The sequence below is a fragment of the Sorex fumeus genome, unplaced genomic scaffold, assembly GCF_029834395.1.
Source record: "Sorex fumeus unplaced genomic scaffold, SorFum_2.1 ptg000006l, whole genome shotgun sequence".
NCBI lineage: Eukaryota > Metazoa > Chordata > Mammalia > Eulipotyphla > Soricidae > Sorex > Sorex fumeus.
In genome coordinates, this window is record NW_026606063.1 from 2088263 (window position 1) to 2105452 (window position 17190).

A 17190-nucleotide genomic window follows, 5' to 3' on the forward strand; every position below is an offset into this window, starting at 1 on the left:
TTGCTGAGGACTCCTCACTATGAGCCATCACTTATCCTTAGCGTTTTTCTGAGATTTTCTTAAATTTGAGTTTTCTGGTAAAGATCCCAGGTACTGGAACCAACTGAGCCTGAGGGGTACTGATGAAATTAATATGGGAGAACAGAATCACATTGGTTTTGAAAGACAGGCTTTAGATGAGGGGAGCCCTGAAGAAAGAAGTGGACTCAAAGTAACATAAGGACAGACCCTCTGGGGGTTTGAGTTACTACCAGGAGTAGGGCATTTGCCTGGCACGCGGCCAACTGGTTTGATCCCAGGCATCCCATATTTGCTTCTGAGCACCATCACGAGTAATTATTGATCTGGAGTGCAGACCAAAGATTAGCCCCTGGCCATTGCTATGTGTGACCCAAAAATCAAGAAAACAAACAAAATACCTATGTTACCAGTGATAGCACAGTGGGTAGGGTGTTTGCCTTGCACATGGCTGACTCAGCAAGCTACCAAGACTATCCCACCTCCACGGCAGAACCTGGAAAGCTGCTCGTGGCATATTCAATATGTCAAAAACAGTAAAAACTAGTCTCATAATGGAGATGTTACTGGTGCCCTCTCAAGCAAATAGATGAACAATAGGAGGACAGTGCCACAGTGCAGTGCTACTTAAAAAAAAAAAAGGAAAACAAATGAAAAAACTGGGTTAATATAAAAATTCTAGGAGAATAAAGTAATTTATATTAAAAAGTCAATCAGTGTGTTAAAGAGTAGATTCAAAATAGACCAAAAACATTGAATTAAAAAAAAGTTGGGGAAATTAATATCAGTTCAACAAAAAATTGAAAATAAAAAAAATCCAGGAGAGATAAAAGCATATAAACTTTAAATAGACCTTCTAGAGAGAATAAATATAGAGAATTATTGCAAAGTAATAAAGAGACCAATATATATGTGTGCATGTATGTATATACATATATATGTATATATGTTTATATGTATGTATATAAACATATGTGTGTATATGGAGACCTGAACCATTTCAGCAACAAAATATTTTCTTAACATTATCAAAAAATGTTAAGATATATATTTTTTAAAATCATGAACAAGTTACTTGAAACTATATTTTTGTTGTGTCCAGAGGGCTCTCCTTTCAGTGCTCAGGGGATTTTTTGTGATATCATGGGTTGAACTGGCAAAAGTATTTTTTTGCAGATACAAGTTAAAAGTATCTTAGCCCCGTACCATTTTTCTATCACACACACACACACACACGTGTGTAGACATATTTATATACAAGTGTATATATGTGTGTCTACAAACAAAAACTATGCATAATTATATAGTTCATATATTAATATACATATATATGCACATACATATGTTTGCTTTTGGGAATATATTCTCCTTTTGGGACTCAAACTTGGGTTGGCTGCATGCAAGGCAAGCACCCTGGCAGGAATGAACCCTGATCATACTTGAGCTCAAAACTAGAAGTACTGAGCACTATCAGGTGCGCCCCCTCCCCCAAAAAACACACGAAAAACTAGAAACAAAATAGTAGTCAACACAAACAACAGCTTTGGAGGTACTGAGAAAGCAATGATTATAACAGATATTTAGACACACGAAAATCTGAACTGATCATTGAAATATGATTGCAAATTAAAGACATCGCATTCTAACAAAAATTGTTCAAAAACAACTGTTTCTGAATGGAAAAAAGATACCAAGAAGAGAATAATGAGGTTCTGTAAAGCAACTGACAAATCTTAGAATTTGACTGACTAAATAATAATTTATAGTAGGGAAGAGGTGAAAATTTGATTTATCATAGTAACTAGAAAACAAATCCAAAAAATAAGCATAAAGAAAAGCTAAAAATATACTTTGGAAAATTAATGTCAAATAATCATGAGAATAAAATAACACATTTGGCCTTATCTTTTAGGTGACAGCAAAGTATAGATATTGATAAAAACGACAGCAAAGTAAGGACACAAAATAACTTAAAATTACAATTTAGCCTCATGGTCTAGTCTTAGAAGTTACAGAGCAAAATAATTATACGGCTACATGAAAACATTGATATAGCAACAGCATGCATGATAGGAGAGCTAAATTATTTTTTGCCATAATTTTTAGATCAAACAGATAACAATACAAGACTATAGAATTTTGATAGCATAAGTAATAAGTTACAACTTAATTCCCAATAACAAATAAGGCATAAGTTTTCCCTTATTTTGACATAAGTTATTGATAACACCTTAATTATGTTATTGACTAAGTTTTGGAAAATTTCTAATTTTGATCATACAGAACACATCTGATCAAAGTATATTTTTATTACTTAAAAGCAAAGGAAAGTAAGAAAAAACAATTTCTAAACCATGTGCTCCAGACCCCTGCTATCACTATGATTGAGTTATTTATGTTCTTTTAATTAATTATATTAGAAAAGAAGAATGGCTAAAAATCAATGATCAAAATGTTAATCTAGAAAATTGGGAGCAGTATATAAAAGTAAATAGAAAAATCCAAAGCAATCAAAAACCTTACCTACAATACAAAACAGAATAAGAAAAATCATATAAAATTGTACACTAGAGAGCTAAAATAACTCAGAGTTGTAAACAATTTCACATAAAAAAACTTGAAATTCATAAAGGAATCATGAGTAATTTTAAAGGAAGATAAGCCTATGAAAAATGGAAGTAGAACTTCAAACAGGAAGGGTTAAAATTATTACAGTAATTGAATCTAAAGTTTAGTCTGCATAATGTATACTCTCAGAAATACAAGCTCAAATCTTGAAGTATCAGATTATTCCAAGCTTAAATCAACTCACTCAGGGAAATAAAAGTTGGGCAACCTGATTTATTTAATATTCTCAGTATTATTTTCATTCAAAATCCCTAAGAGGTTTTATAATATAAATGATAATCACAGGGAAGATTCAATTATAATCTTAGTTTTAAAATTTCTAAAAAATTGCCAGTCAGCCAGATTAACCCTGCATAGTAGCATTAATGGTTAGTTTGTCACACCCAACTTGGTTTGTCCTTTAGGATTCAGGTCTTGCCATTACAAAAGCTCTTTAGATAATTTACTGTAGCATGAGATTATGGAGAAAGATCTTTTTTTTTTTTTTGCTTTTTTGGGTCACTGTGTTACTGTGTCTGGCATATCAAGTACTCTCGGTAGCTTGCCGGGCTCTCCGAGAGGGGCAGAGGAATCGAACTTGGGTTGGCCATGTTGGCCGCTTGTAAGGCGAATGCCCTACCCGCTGTGCTATCACTCTGGGTCACACCCAGAGACTCACAGGGGTTACTCCTAGCTCATGCACTCAGGAATTACTCCTAGCAGTGCTCGGGGGACCATGCAGAATGCTGGGAATCAAACCTAGGTTGGCCGCGTACAAGGCAAATGCCCTACCCACTGTGCTATCACTCCAGCTCCCTACGGAGAAAGATCTTATGGTTATACCAATAGGCAAATTTTAATGTGAAATTAAATGAAACCTTTTAAGCCTAATGGATATTTTAGTAATCTCTAGATCAAGTGTATTATTAGCGGGGAAATGCTAGAAATTATGCCAGGATGCCTACCATAACTAGTTGTGTTTAAAATAGCTACTGGAAATTCTAGCAAATACATTAAATGAGAAAAATAGAGCCAAAGATTGAAAAGATGCAAAAATTTAATTACTGCACTCAATTTTGGGGTTTGTTTATTGTTAAACAGCCCAGCCTAGATCTCCAAGCCTACTCGGATCGGGGCTGAGCATCCTCCACCCAGATCCTCCAAACTCCAGTAGGCGGGGGTGACACCCACAAACTGGCCCCCTGGCGCCGTGTAATCCCATCAACGGCCAAGACCCAGAGACTATAAAAACCAGCTCCTGGAAGAGACCAGTGCAGTCTCCTGCCCCCGTGCCTGGCTGCCCTCGCCGGAGCCCCTTGGAGGGGAGCGGGTTGAGCTTTCCTCCCCACCCCGACCAGGGCTCTGGCAGCCGAAGACCTCCAGGACCAGCCACCACCATGCTGAGACCACTCTCCGCACACATGAAGGTACTGGCAGAGGGACAAAGCCACGCGGGTTCCAGGGCCAAGATCTCCAAGCCTACTCGGCCACGCAACATCTTATTATGACATCTCATTATCTCATTCCTACTTTGGACAAACTGGCAGGCTACCGAATGTAGCCTGCCCACACGGCAGAGTCTGGCAAACTCCCTGTGGCGTACCCAATATGCCAAATACCAGTAACAATGATGGGTCTCATTCTCCTAAGGAGCCTTGAATATAATCTCAGGGCTAGGATGAAACAGACGTTACTGGGGCCTGCTTGAGGCAATCGACGATTAACAGGATGATTTATGATTTGTGATTTGTGAAACAGGCCAGCAGTGCTCAGAGTGTACTCCTGACTCTGCACTCCTGGAGGATCACTCCTTCCTGTCAGTGCTCCAAGGACCTTGTGTTGTATGAGAGATTGTATCGGTGTCAGCCAGGTGCCAGTGTTTTGCCCTCTGTACTATCCCTCTGTGCCCTACTTTTTTTCTTCTTTTTGGTTTACACTCAGCTATGCTCAGGGGCTGGAGCGATAGCACAGCGGGTAGGGCGTTCGCCTTACAAGCAGCCAACATGGCCGACCCGAGTTCGATTCCTCCGCCCCTCTCGGAGAGCCCGGCAAGCTACCGAGAGTATTCGATATGCCAGACACAGTAACAACAAAGTCTCCAATGGAGACGTTACTGGGCCCGCTTGAGCAAATCGACGATCAACGGGAGGGCCTTTACCTTTTACCTTTATGCTCAGGGGTTACTCCTAGCTCTGTAATCAGGAATTACTCCTGATGACGCTTGGGAGGACCATATGGGACGCCTGGGATTGAACCCAGGTTTGCTGCTTGCAAGGCAAACGTCCTACCCACTGTACTATCGCTACAGCCCCCGTGCCCTAATTTTTTTTTTATCTTTTTTTTTTATTAGTGAAACACCATGAAGTACACTTATAGACTCACAAATTTTTGTGCTTGGGTTTCAGTTATACAATGATCAAGTACCCATCCCTCCACCAGTGCCCATCCTCCCCCACCACAGGTCCTAGCATCCCTCTGACCCCCCATCCTCCCCACCCCCCGTCCCACCCTGCCGCTGTGGCAGGGCATTCCTCCCTGTTCTCTCTCTCTTCTTTTGGGTACTGTATTTTGCCAGAGAGGCATTGAGTGGCAGTCATGTTTGGTCTATAGACCACTTTTAGCATGTCTCTCCCACCCTGGGAGGGTCTTTACAACACCCTTTATTTGGTGCTCTCTTCTCTATCTGAGCTTCCTTCTCACCTAGCACATGTGGCTGGCCTTCAAGTCATGGAGCAAAATTCCTGGTACTAATCTGAGCCCTTCCTGGGTGTTAGTCTCCCGTTTTGTTGCTTTATGTTCCCCAGATGAATGCAATCTTTCTGTGTCTATCCCGCTCTTTCTGACTCATTTCGCTTAACATGATACTTTCCATGTAGTACCACTTGTATGTAAATTTCATAACTTCATCTTTTCTAACAGCTACATAGTACTCCATTGTGTAAATGTACCAAAGCTTCTTTAACCAGTCATCTGTTCTCGGGCACTCAGGTTTTTTCCAGATTTTGGCTATTGTAAAGAGTGCTGCAATGAACAAACAATTGCAGATGTCACTTCGACTATACCTTTTTGCCTCTCTGGGATATATTCCCAGGAGTGCTATAGCTGGGTCAAATGGGAGATCGAATTCTAATTTTTTGAGAATCGTCCATACTGTTTTCCAAAAGGGTTGGACCAGCCGGCATTCCCACCAGCAGTGAAGGAGGGTCCCTTTCTCGCCACATCCGCGCCAGCACCTGTTGCTTTTGTTCTTGTGGATGTGGGCCAGTCTCTGTGGTGTGAAATGATATCTCATTGTTGTTTTGATCTGCATCTCTCTGATGATTAGTGATGTAGAGCATTTTCTCATGTGCCTTTTTGCCATTCGGATTTCTTCTTTGCGAAAGTTTCTGTTCATTTCCTCGCCCCATTTTTTGATGGGGTTGGGTGATTTCTTCTTGTGTAGTTTAACCAGTACCTTGTATATCCTTGAAATCAACCCCTTGTCGGATGTGTATTTGGTGAATATTCTTTCCCATTCTGTAGGCTGTCTTTGTATTTTGGTCACTGTTTCTTTTGAGGTGCAGAAGCTTCTTAGTTTAAGATAGTCCCATTTGTCTATCTCTGTTTTCACTTGCTCGGCCAGTGGCGTGACGTCTTTGAAGATACCACTAACTTCAATGTCGTGGAGAGTTTTGCCAACTTTGTCTTCAATAAACATTATGGATTCCGGTCTGATGTTGAGGTCATAAATCCATTTTGATCTTACTTTTGTGCATGGCGTTAGGCAGAGATCTGAGCCCACTTTTTTGCATGTAGCCGTCCAGTTTTGCCAGCACAATTTATTAAAGAGGCTTTCCCTGCTCCATTTCACTTTTCTTGCCCCCTTATCGAAGATTAGATGATTATATGTTTGGGAGGAGATGTCAGTATATTCAACTCTATTCCATTGGTCTGCAGCTCTGCTTTTGTTCCAGTACCATGCTGTTTTGATTATTACTGCTTTGTAGTAGAGCTTGAAGTTAGGTAGGTTGATTCCTCCCATTTTCTTTTTCCCAAGAATTGCTTTAGCTATTCGTGGGGGCTTATTGTTCCATATAAATTTCAGGAGTGTTTGCTCCATTTCTTTGAAGAATGTCGTGGGTATCCTTATAGGGATTGCATTGAATTTGTACAGTGCCTTGGGAAGTATTGCCATTTTGACAATGTTGATTCTCCCCATCCATGAACAGGGAATATTTTTCCATTTCCTCGTGTCCTCTTTTATTTCCCGAAGTAGCGTTTTGTAGTTTTCTTTGTACAGATCCTTTACTTCCTTAGTTAAGGCTATTCCTAGGTACTTGATTTTCTGGGGCACAATTGTAAATGGAATTGTTTTCTTCATGTCACTTTCTTCTCTTTCATTATTTGCATATAGGAAAGCCATGGATTTTTGGGTATTGATTTTATAGCCTGCCACTTTACTATACAAGCCTATTGTTTCTAGGAGTTTCTTGGTAGAGTTTTTAGGGTTCTCTAAGTATAGTATCATGTCATCTGCGAATAGTGAGAGCTTAATTTCTTCTTTCCCTATCTGGATGCCCTTAATATCTTTTTCTTGCCTAATCGCTATTGCAAGTACTTCCAGTACTATATTGAACAGCAGTGGAGAGAGTGGGCATCCTTGTCTCGTCCCTGACCTTAGGGGGAAGGCTCTCAGTTTTTCCCCATTGAGGATGATGTTTGCTGTAGGTTTGTGGTAGATGGATTTAAGTATATTGAGGAAAGTCCCCTTTATCCCCATTTTGGCAAGGGTTTTCATCATGAATGGGTGCTGGATCTTGTCAAATGCTTTTTCTGCATCTATTGATATGATCATATGATTTTTATCTTTTCTTTTGTTGATATGATGTATTATGTTGATTGATTTCCGAATGTTGAACCATCCTTGCATCCCTGGGATGAATCCTACTTGGTCATGATGTATGATCTTTTTGATGAGTTGTTGGATTCTATTGGCTAGTATTTTGTTGAGAATCTTCGCATCCGTGTTCATCAGGAATATTGGCCTGTAATTTTCTTTTCTTGTGGTGTATTTGTTTCCTTTTGGTATTAGAGAGATATGGGCTTCATAGAAACTGTTTGGGAGAGTTTCCGTTTTTTCAATTTCCTGGAAAAGCTTGAGAAGTACTGGCAATAGGTCCTCTTTAAATGTTTGGAAAAATTCGCTAGTAAATCCATCTGGACCTGGGCTTTTGTTTTTGGGAAGACTTTTGATTACAGTTTCAATTTCCTTGATGTGAATAGGTCTATTCAGGTACTCTATATCTTCTTGCTTCAGCTTTGGGAGATGATAGGAATCCAGGAATTTATCCATTTCTTCTAGGTTCTCTTGTTTCGTGGCATACAGACTTTCAAAGTAGTCTCTGATGATCTCTTGAATTTCTTTAATTTCTGTTGTGATATCCCCATTCTTATTTCTGATTCGATTTATTAAGGCTCTCTCTCTCTGTTTCTTTGCGAGTGTTGCTAGTGGTTTATCTATCTTATTTATTTTCTCGAAGAACCAGCTCTTGGTTTTATTGATCTTTCGGATTGTTTCTTTGTTTTCCATGTCGTTGATTTCTGCTCTAAGTTTTACGATCTCTTTCCTTCTGCCTGATTTAGGCTCTTTCTGTTGATCCTTTTCTAAGGTCTTGAGCTGTGAGGTCAAGTTGTTTATGTGCATCGTTTCTACAGTCCTAAGATATGCTTGCAGAGCTATAAATTTCCCCCTTAATACAGCTTTCGCTGCATCCCATAAGTTCTGGTAGTTTGTGTCTTCATTCTCATTTGTTTCCAGGTATCTTTTGATTTCGTCCTTGACTTTGTTCTTGACCCACTCATTGTTCAGCATCGAGTTGTTTAATTTCCAGGTGTTTGATTTTGTTCTCCGTGTCAGTGTGTGATTCACTTCTATCCTCAGTGCGTCATGGTCTGAAAAGATGGCTGATACTATTTCTATCTTCCTGATTCTGTTGAGGTATGTTTTGTGTCCTAAGACATGGTCTATTTTGGAAAATGTTCCGTGCGCCGTGCCCTAATTTTTAATAGTTTAAAAAGAATGTACCAGAATGAAGGGATACAGTTTTAAAGGGGGGATGCCTTTAAAGATCAACCTTGACCCCAGGGTATAGGGAAGAAAAGAATGGAGGGGTGGGAGGGGGGAGAGATGAGAAGCAATGAGGGCCAGTTCAGGGGATTACGAAAACAAAGATGGTGTTAAGGAATGATAGAGCCAAATGCTCAAGCAACACAGTCAACAACCCTGAAACCAGGAGACCCAAAGTTTAACAACTGAACTTACAAAGGTGCCTGTCAGGAAGTCAGGCTGGGTGGGTGGTGGAATATGGGAGGGAGCCCGGGAACATTGGTGGGGGAAAGTTGATAGTTCTTTGAAATAAATACTAGAGCACATTCTTTGTGATTTATGCCCATGTCCTCAGTGTGGCCTTTTAATGAAATAAATCATTCAATATTTGATATTTTTAAACATGGATTAAACTATTAAACTATTAAACTGTCATCTACAAACTATTCACTCGAGTCATCCTGAATAGGATTAGCAGAACACTAGATGAAGGACAACCATGTGAACAAGCTGGATTCCGAAAAGGATTCAGTACCATCGACCATATCCACACAATAACCAAGCTCATTGAGGTATCTCGGGAGTTCAAGATGCCGCTCTGTCTAACGTTCATTGATTTAAAGAAGGCCTTTGATTCTGTTGAGACGGAAGCGGTCATGGAAGCCCTAGCCAATCAGGGCGTACAAACTCAATACATCAGGATCCTTCGTGAGCTCTATTGCGGATTCACTACCAAGATCTCACCATTCTACAAAGAAGTAATCATCCATATCAAGAGAGGGGTTCGGCAGGGTGATACCATTTCACCAAAACTCTTCAGTGCCACCCTCGAGAACATCATGCGACGACTAGAATGGGAAAACATGGGAGTGAAGATAGATGGTCGGCAACTACACCACCTCCGCTTTGCTGATGACATCGTTCTAATAACACCAAACATCAGCCAAGCAGCACAAATGCTTGCGGACTTTGACCGTGAGTGTGGAAAGGTCGGACTACAGCTGAATCTTACGAAGACAATGTTTATGAGAAACAGCCTTGTTCCTGACGCTCCATTCACTCTCAACGGAACCACCATCTCCGAATGCAACAGTTATATATATTTAGGTCGAGAAATCAACATGATGAATGACCTGGCACCTGAGTTACACAGGAGGAAGAGAGCGGCTTGGAATGCCTTCAAGAGCATTGAAGAAATAACTAAAAGGACAAAGAACCTCCAACTACGAGCACATCTCTTTGATTCCACTATTCTTCCTGCATTAACATATGCCTCAGAGACCTGGACCCTACGAAAACAGGATGAGAACACTATTCGGGTCTCTCAAAGAGGAATCGAAAGAACTATGCTTGGAATATCACGATTCACTCAAATGAGAGATAGAATCCGGAGTTCTGATCTTCGTCAACGCTCAAGAATCAGGGACGCTGTCTCATTTGCCAAGACATCAAAAATCAGATGGGCTGGACATGTAATGAGGTTTACAGACAACCGCTGGACTAGAGCCATTACTGATTGGATTCCACGAGACATCAAAAGATCACGTGGACGCCCACCTATAAGATGGTCAGACTTCTTCGTCAAGACCCTAAATGATCGGTTTGAGGCTCTACATGTTCCTAAAACGAACAGATACCATTGGGCTACGCTAGCACGCAACCGGGATGAATGGAGACGTTACTGGCACCCGCTCGAATAAATCGATGAATAACGGGGATTAAGTGATTAAGTGGTAAGTGATTAAACATGGATTAAATTCACTAAACTGTTTTCTTTCTCAAAATCTTTGATATGACAGGAGCAATAATGCAGATGATAGCTTCTTGCCAACCCATTATTTGATCTCTGGCACCCCGTATGCTCCCTCAAGCCCATTAGGAGTGATCCCTGAGTGCACAGCCAGGATAAAGCACTGAGCACAACTGGGTGACCAAAAACAAGCACAAATAGCTTTCTACTGTGGCACGACAATGGCTCCAGAGCCACAGAAAACAATCTCATAACTATCTGACTCTCGGAAGAAATACTTCAGGCTTAATAAGTAAAATATCAGAAATCCAAAATCACACGGCCACAATTGTGGCCGCGCGGCATCATTTGGCTCTTGTAACCAGCTGTAGAAAACAAATTATTTCACAATGCCTTTTCAGCAGGTATGATTTGGGGGTTTAAACTCTAAACAATAATGGTGCATTTTTTGTCAAAACAATGAATCTAATCAAAGTAGATAGAGTGTTAACTAGAATTCATCTGCCTCACAGGCATTGGGAGGGGTGAGAGGGGGTGTATATTGGGGTTCTTAGAGGTGAAAAATAAGTATTGGTGAAGGGAAATGTGTTTGATGATTGCACGATCGAGACTTAAACCTGAAAGCTTTGTAACTTTTTCCACAGTGATTCAATAAATAAATAAGTGAATCAAAGGCAGAAAGAAGAAAAAAACCCAAATAGCTTTCTAGAGTGTGCTTGAGAAATAGTCCAGCAGCCGGTAAGTTGGTAAGCTGCCTTGCATGCGGCCAACTCAGGTTTGATCTCCAGCATCATATGGTTCCCACGGTCACCAGCTGGAGTGATACTCAGCGCAGACCCAGGAGTGAATCTTCAAAGCATATAGGTGTGCCCCAAACTGCAACATGACAACAGCAGCAACAAAACAACCTTTTTCCAACAGATGTGTGAGTTCACTGAATAAGCAAGATGTAAAATAAAAATAAAGGACCTGGAGCCATAGAACAGTGGAGATGGCACTTGCGTTCCTAATGGCCGACTTGGGTTCAGTCCCTGGCATCCCCTCTGGTCCCCTGAGCACCACCAGGAGTAATTCCTGAGTGCAGAGCCAAGAGTTACCTCGGAGCATTGTTATATGTGGCCCCCACACACAAAAATAAAAACACAAAAATAAATTTGGATGGTGTGGAGTGACAGTTTTGGAGAGTAAGGTGCTTGCCTCCGTGTATGGGGTCTACCCAAGTTTGATCCTGGTGCAACATCTGGTTCCCCAAGTCCCTGCAGGTGTGATCCCTGAATAGAGAACCAGGAGCAAGCCCTGAGCACCACAGGGTGTGTGTGACAAATAGTTTTCTTTTATATACTAGCCATAAACATGTAGATAGTAAAACCTGGGCTAGAGCGGTAGCACAGGGAGTAGGGTGTTTGCCTTGCATGTGGCTGACCCAGATTCCATTTCTCCGTTCTTTTTGTAGAGCCCGGCAGGCTACCGCAAGTATCTGGCCCGCATGGTAGAGCCAGGCAAGCTCCCCATGGCATATTTGATATGCCAAAAACAGTAATGACAAGTCTCACAATGGAGACGTTACTGGTGCTTGCTCGAGCGAATCAAAGAACAACGGGAGGACAGTGCTACAGTGCTATAATGAAATTTAAAATATAGATCCAGACTAATCTTGAAGAGACCTGAGCTGCTGAATTGTCTGGGTAGCCGGGTCTCCATGCTGAGATCTCTGGAGCCTTCTCCAGTTGGGAACAGGGAGAGTCCCATTATTATTATTTTTTAAATTTTATTGAATCACCATGAGAGTTACAAGCTTTCATGTTTGGGTTACAGTCACACAATGATCAAACACCCATCCCTCCACCAGTGCACATTCCCCACCACCAATATCCCTGGTATAGCCCCCCTTTCCCACCCTCCCTCTGCCTCCATGGCAGACATGATTCCCCACAATATCTCTCTACTTTTGGGCATTATGGTTTGCAATACAGACCCTGAGAAGTTACCATGTTTGGTTGAGAGTCCCAGTCTTGCCAAAAGGCCCAGTGTCTCACCTCCATTCAATATTTTCTGGCATCTAAAGGTCTCATGTCACTATCCCAAGGTGCCAGGTTATCTGGGAATGACAGACCCAACGTAACCAGGTGGAAAGACTGATAATTCATGGATACAAATGCTGCGACTGCCTGGGAACCAATAGATGCTGGTCATTGACTTGTGATCAATTGACAAGTCTATTCAGGCTAAGCAGGGATTATCTAGAGGCAAAGGTGGGCTTGTGGTAAGCGGGGGGCAAAAAGGAAGAGCAAAGTTTGCGTGGCAACGTGCAGTTTCAGAGGGACACAGATGGGAGTCTCCAAGCTCTCTAAATGAAATCAAAGATAGGAACATAAATTTGGAAATTTTAATAAAGTTTAGGCATATTTAAAAGCAGTGATGACTCAAGGAGTAAATTTAACAGAATATATGTGAGAAAAATTAAAATGTTACTGAATTCATTTTAGAACTCTTAAAAATGCGGTTTATATTTTATAGAGAAGAGTTAAGAGTTTTATCAAGTAGTATAAAGCTGGTATACAAAAACAGTTTTATTAGGAAAAAGTCAATATACATTATATACACTCAAATTCTTGATACACATTAATAAATTTAGTTCCCACAACAATCTTACAAAGGAAGTACTGTTACTTTCTAATTTTTACAAATAAGTAAACAGAACCTGGAGAGTTGAATGACTTTTCTTTTGTTGTGTGATTTGGAGTTGTGGTGTGGTTCTAGCATTCAAACCAGAAATCTCTCCGGAGGCCCTGCTCTTAAACAACAGACAATACTACTTTTGCAAGAACATACCAAGATACTTCATTATAGGTGCAGTGTTAGGAAACTGCATTTTGAAAATGAGTACAAATTTCAGCAACATCCCATATAAAATATGACAGAAGTACTGTTCCAGCTCAATGAGAAAGAGCATTTTTAGTGAAGGCTAATAGACCCATTGGCCATCTATATGGAGAAAAATGAAAATGAATGCCTATTATACTGTGTGTAGCAATCAATAAAATTTTCAGTAGAAAAATTACTTCAAAATTTTAGATGATAATTTAAGAAATGTTCTCTATAATGGGGTGGAGAAGAATTTTTTTAAAGGTCACAAAATTAGGATTATTTTTAACAGTATAGACATAATACAGTGGTAAGATCCCATCTCTTGCACAACTATGATATAGAGACAGTAGAAAGCCTGACTACAGCTTGATATGGCCTCAAAACCAAACAAAAATATCATGAAATGTGTAAATCATAAAGCGATCTTTAAAACTTTTACCCTAAGAGATACTTGCAAAGAAACACATAAAACCCAAGATTTAATTTTTAAAAATGTTTTTGGTTTGTTAGACCACACCCAGCAGTACTTAGAGTTATGCCCGGCTTTGCACGTAGAGATACTCCTCGAAGATTTAGGGACTGTCGGGGGAGCAGGGACTGGAACAGTGTGGCCATGTCAGCACAAGCACCTTACAGGCTGTACTAACACTCTGGCCCAGAATTTAGCTGGAAGACACAAAAATAGTTTTATTAGGAAGCACTGTAGCACAGTCCTCCTGTTGTTCATCAGTTTGCTCGAGCGGGCCCAGTAACGTCTCCATTGTGAGACTTATTGTTACTGTGTTTGGCATATCGAATATGTCACAGGGAGTCTGCCAGGCTTTGCCGTGTGGGTGAGATACTCTCGGTAGCTGGCCGGGTTCTCCAAGAGGGGCGGAGGAATTGAACCTGGGTCGCCCCGGTGGGCTGCGTGCAAGGCAAACACCCTACCGCTGTGCTATTGCTCCAGCCCGCTATTAGGAAAAAGTTCATATATATTATATGCATTCAAATTCTTGATACACATTAATAAATACAATTCCCACAACAATCTTGCAAAGGAAGTACTGTCACTTTCTAATTTTTGCAAATATCTAAACAGAACCTAGAGAGCTGACTTTTATTTTATTGGAAACGCAGAAAAAATATTTCCTCTCTTTCATAAGTTGAAATTAACTCTGTCCCTGGTCACCCTAACCCCATTTCTAAACTACATTCAGTGTGTCAATCAAAAGAATTAAACTTTATACTTCTGATAGCAAAGGTCTGGTTACATCAGGTGCAACATGCTATTAAAATGAAAGAACAAATATGAAATACTTTGTGTGGAGCAATAGCACAGCGGTAGGGCGTCTACCTTGCACGCAGCCAACATGGCCGACCCGAGTTCGATTCCTCCGCCCCTCTCGGAGAGCCCGGCAAGCTACTGAGAGTATTCGGTATGCCAGACACAGTAACAACAAAGTCTCCAATGGAGACATTACTGGGCCCGCTCGAGCAAATCGATGATCAACGGGAGGGCCTTTACTTTACTTTACTTTACTTTGTGTCTATCTTCAAATTAAGGTGAAGAAACATGCTATGTAGATGACAATATAAATTTAGGAAGAAATATTTATGAGGGTAATTTGAAATAGTTGTACTGAAATAAAATGTATAAAAGTCCCCAAGTTCATCTCTGTAATAATAGCACTGTAGCACTGTCCTCCGGTTGTTCAGCAGTTTTGCTCAAGCGGGCACCAGTAATGTCTTGATTGTGAGACTTGTTGTTACTTTTTTTTTTTTTTTTTGCATATCGAATACACCACGGGGAGCTTGCCAGGCTCTGCTGTGCGAGCGGGATACTCTCGGTAGCTTGCCGGGCTCTCTGAGAGGGATGGAGGAATCGAACCCGGGTTAGCCGCGTGCAAGGCAAACGCCCTACCCGCTGTGCTATTGCTCCACCCCACTGTAATTTAATAGAAATTTAAAAGTAGCTAAAACTTCTAAAAATCTAAGATAGAGTAAACATGTGTATGAGAAATTTCATATTCGGGAGGAGAGGAGGATATGATGGAAGACTCGAGCAGATAAAAAAACCTGATATCACTTAGTGCATCTGTATGGTAGAAATTGAAAAAAAATTTTTTTTAGATGATATTTTAGGTAAATACAATCTCAGTTGCTGCGAGGAAAGGAAAATCTTGTTCTTTGTGCTCGAGAGAAAAGCTTATAAGAGAAAGGGTTAGAACTAACTGTGTCTTTTGAAGATCTAACAAGTGCAGATCTCACATGTGAATTTATAGAACTTTGATTCCCCACACTCAGGGGTGCTCAGGACTTATTCCGTCTCTAGGATTACTCCTGCCTAAGTTCATGGGGCCATATGGGATGCTGGGCATCAAACTCTGGGGGCCGAGTGAAAAGTTCTATCTGTGTGATACTGTTTTATCACTGCAGCCCCAATTTATAAAATCTTAAACTTTCCCAGAGTCCAATGGCAGAAATTCATTATCTGGATTATTTCTCAAATTTGAGGTCATCGGAATTAGAAATTTAGTGACACTCCCGAAATGAATGAGTCTACCCCATACAGCTTTCCTTTACAAAGATTCCATTTATCAATAGTTGCCATTTTAGAAACTGAGAATGATATAATTTTAAAGTATTATAATTTTACTTCAAGATAGCAGAAACAATTACACTGTGCCTTAGCATAAAATTATTTTAATAAAATGCTTTCTCAGTAAGACAACCATAGGAAGAGTTTCATTTTTATAACTGAACCAATCTCCTGTCTGTATTAATAGGAGAAAAGTGGATTATCATCTATGCTGAATGAATGAAAATTCAATTTGTTGTAAAATGGTATTTAGACTGAAATATGTAAAGAAAATTTGAACCTACAGTTTTATCTTGGTGAAAGGAAGTGCATTTTAATAGTTTTTTTTTTTCACATAATTGCAAGCATGTTTTGGTACTCCACCAAAACTTTACAGATGGCATTTCTTAAAGTTGAGTTTCAGTATGGAATCTTAAACTGATGTAAAAAATCTCCATATTCAGTTAAATTAAACTCCATTGGTCTCTCTCAAATATCAAATGGATAATTTATTTGTAAAAATTGCAGTATCATACATTGGTTAAGTGGAATATGTTGACTTCCTGACCTATGTATGTCTCCCAAATGTCGATCTTAAAATACTGTGTATATTAAACAATATAAAAAAAACATTTGTTAATGCTATTATTCAGTCCATCCTTAGTCTTTATGAAAAGATTTCCATCTTACTGTGTAAGACACACGTTTTTCAAAATTCTAAATTTTGCATAAAAGTTTGAATTGCATCAGTGGCAAAGGAGACTGAACTTATACTAATAACTAGCTTAATTCATTTTTGAAGAAATGTTTGCCAGTATGCCCTGCATGAATAGCCAGTTGTCAATTATTCCTTCATGTAAAAACATGTTCAATGAAAAAAGCAAGTAATTCAGCTTCTAGAAAAAATAATCGTATTTATGCTGTTCTTTGAGACAGTCACTTTGATTTTGATATGGAAAAGTGCTTTATGTATGTCTTGTTTTGTCAAGTAGAATATTAAAAAGACAACTGCTCAAGGATTTATAATTTATAACATGTTATCGTTATGCTTCATCAAGGGTCTCTATGATCTTTATAACTTTATACAAGTTAAACTATCTTTGTGTTTGGGCCTACACATGTATTGGGAGGAGTGTGTTTGTGGTGATATAATACTGCTTTGAATCATGCTAAGAAGCCAGGAATTTTACCAATTCCTTCTATAATTTTATTAGAGCAGATATCAATAGTAATTTTAACAATGTTATATCTCTTAGCTTTTTATCTAGGGATAGAGTTATAGGAGGGAGATAGAAAAAAAAA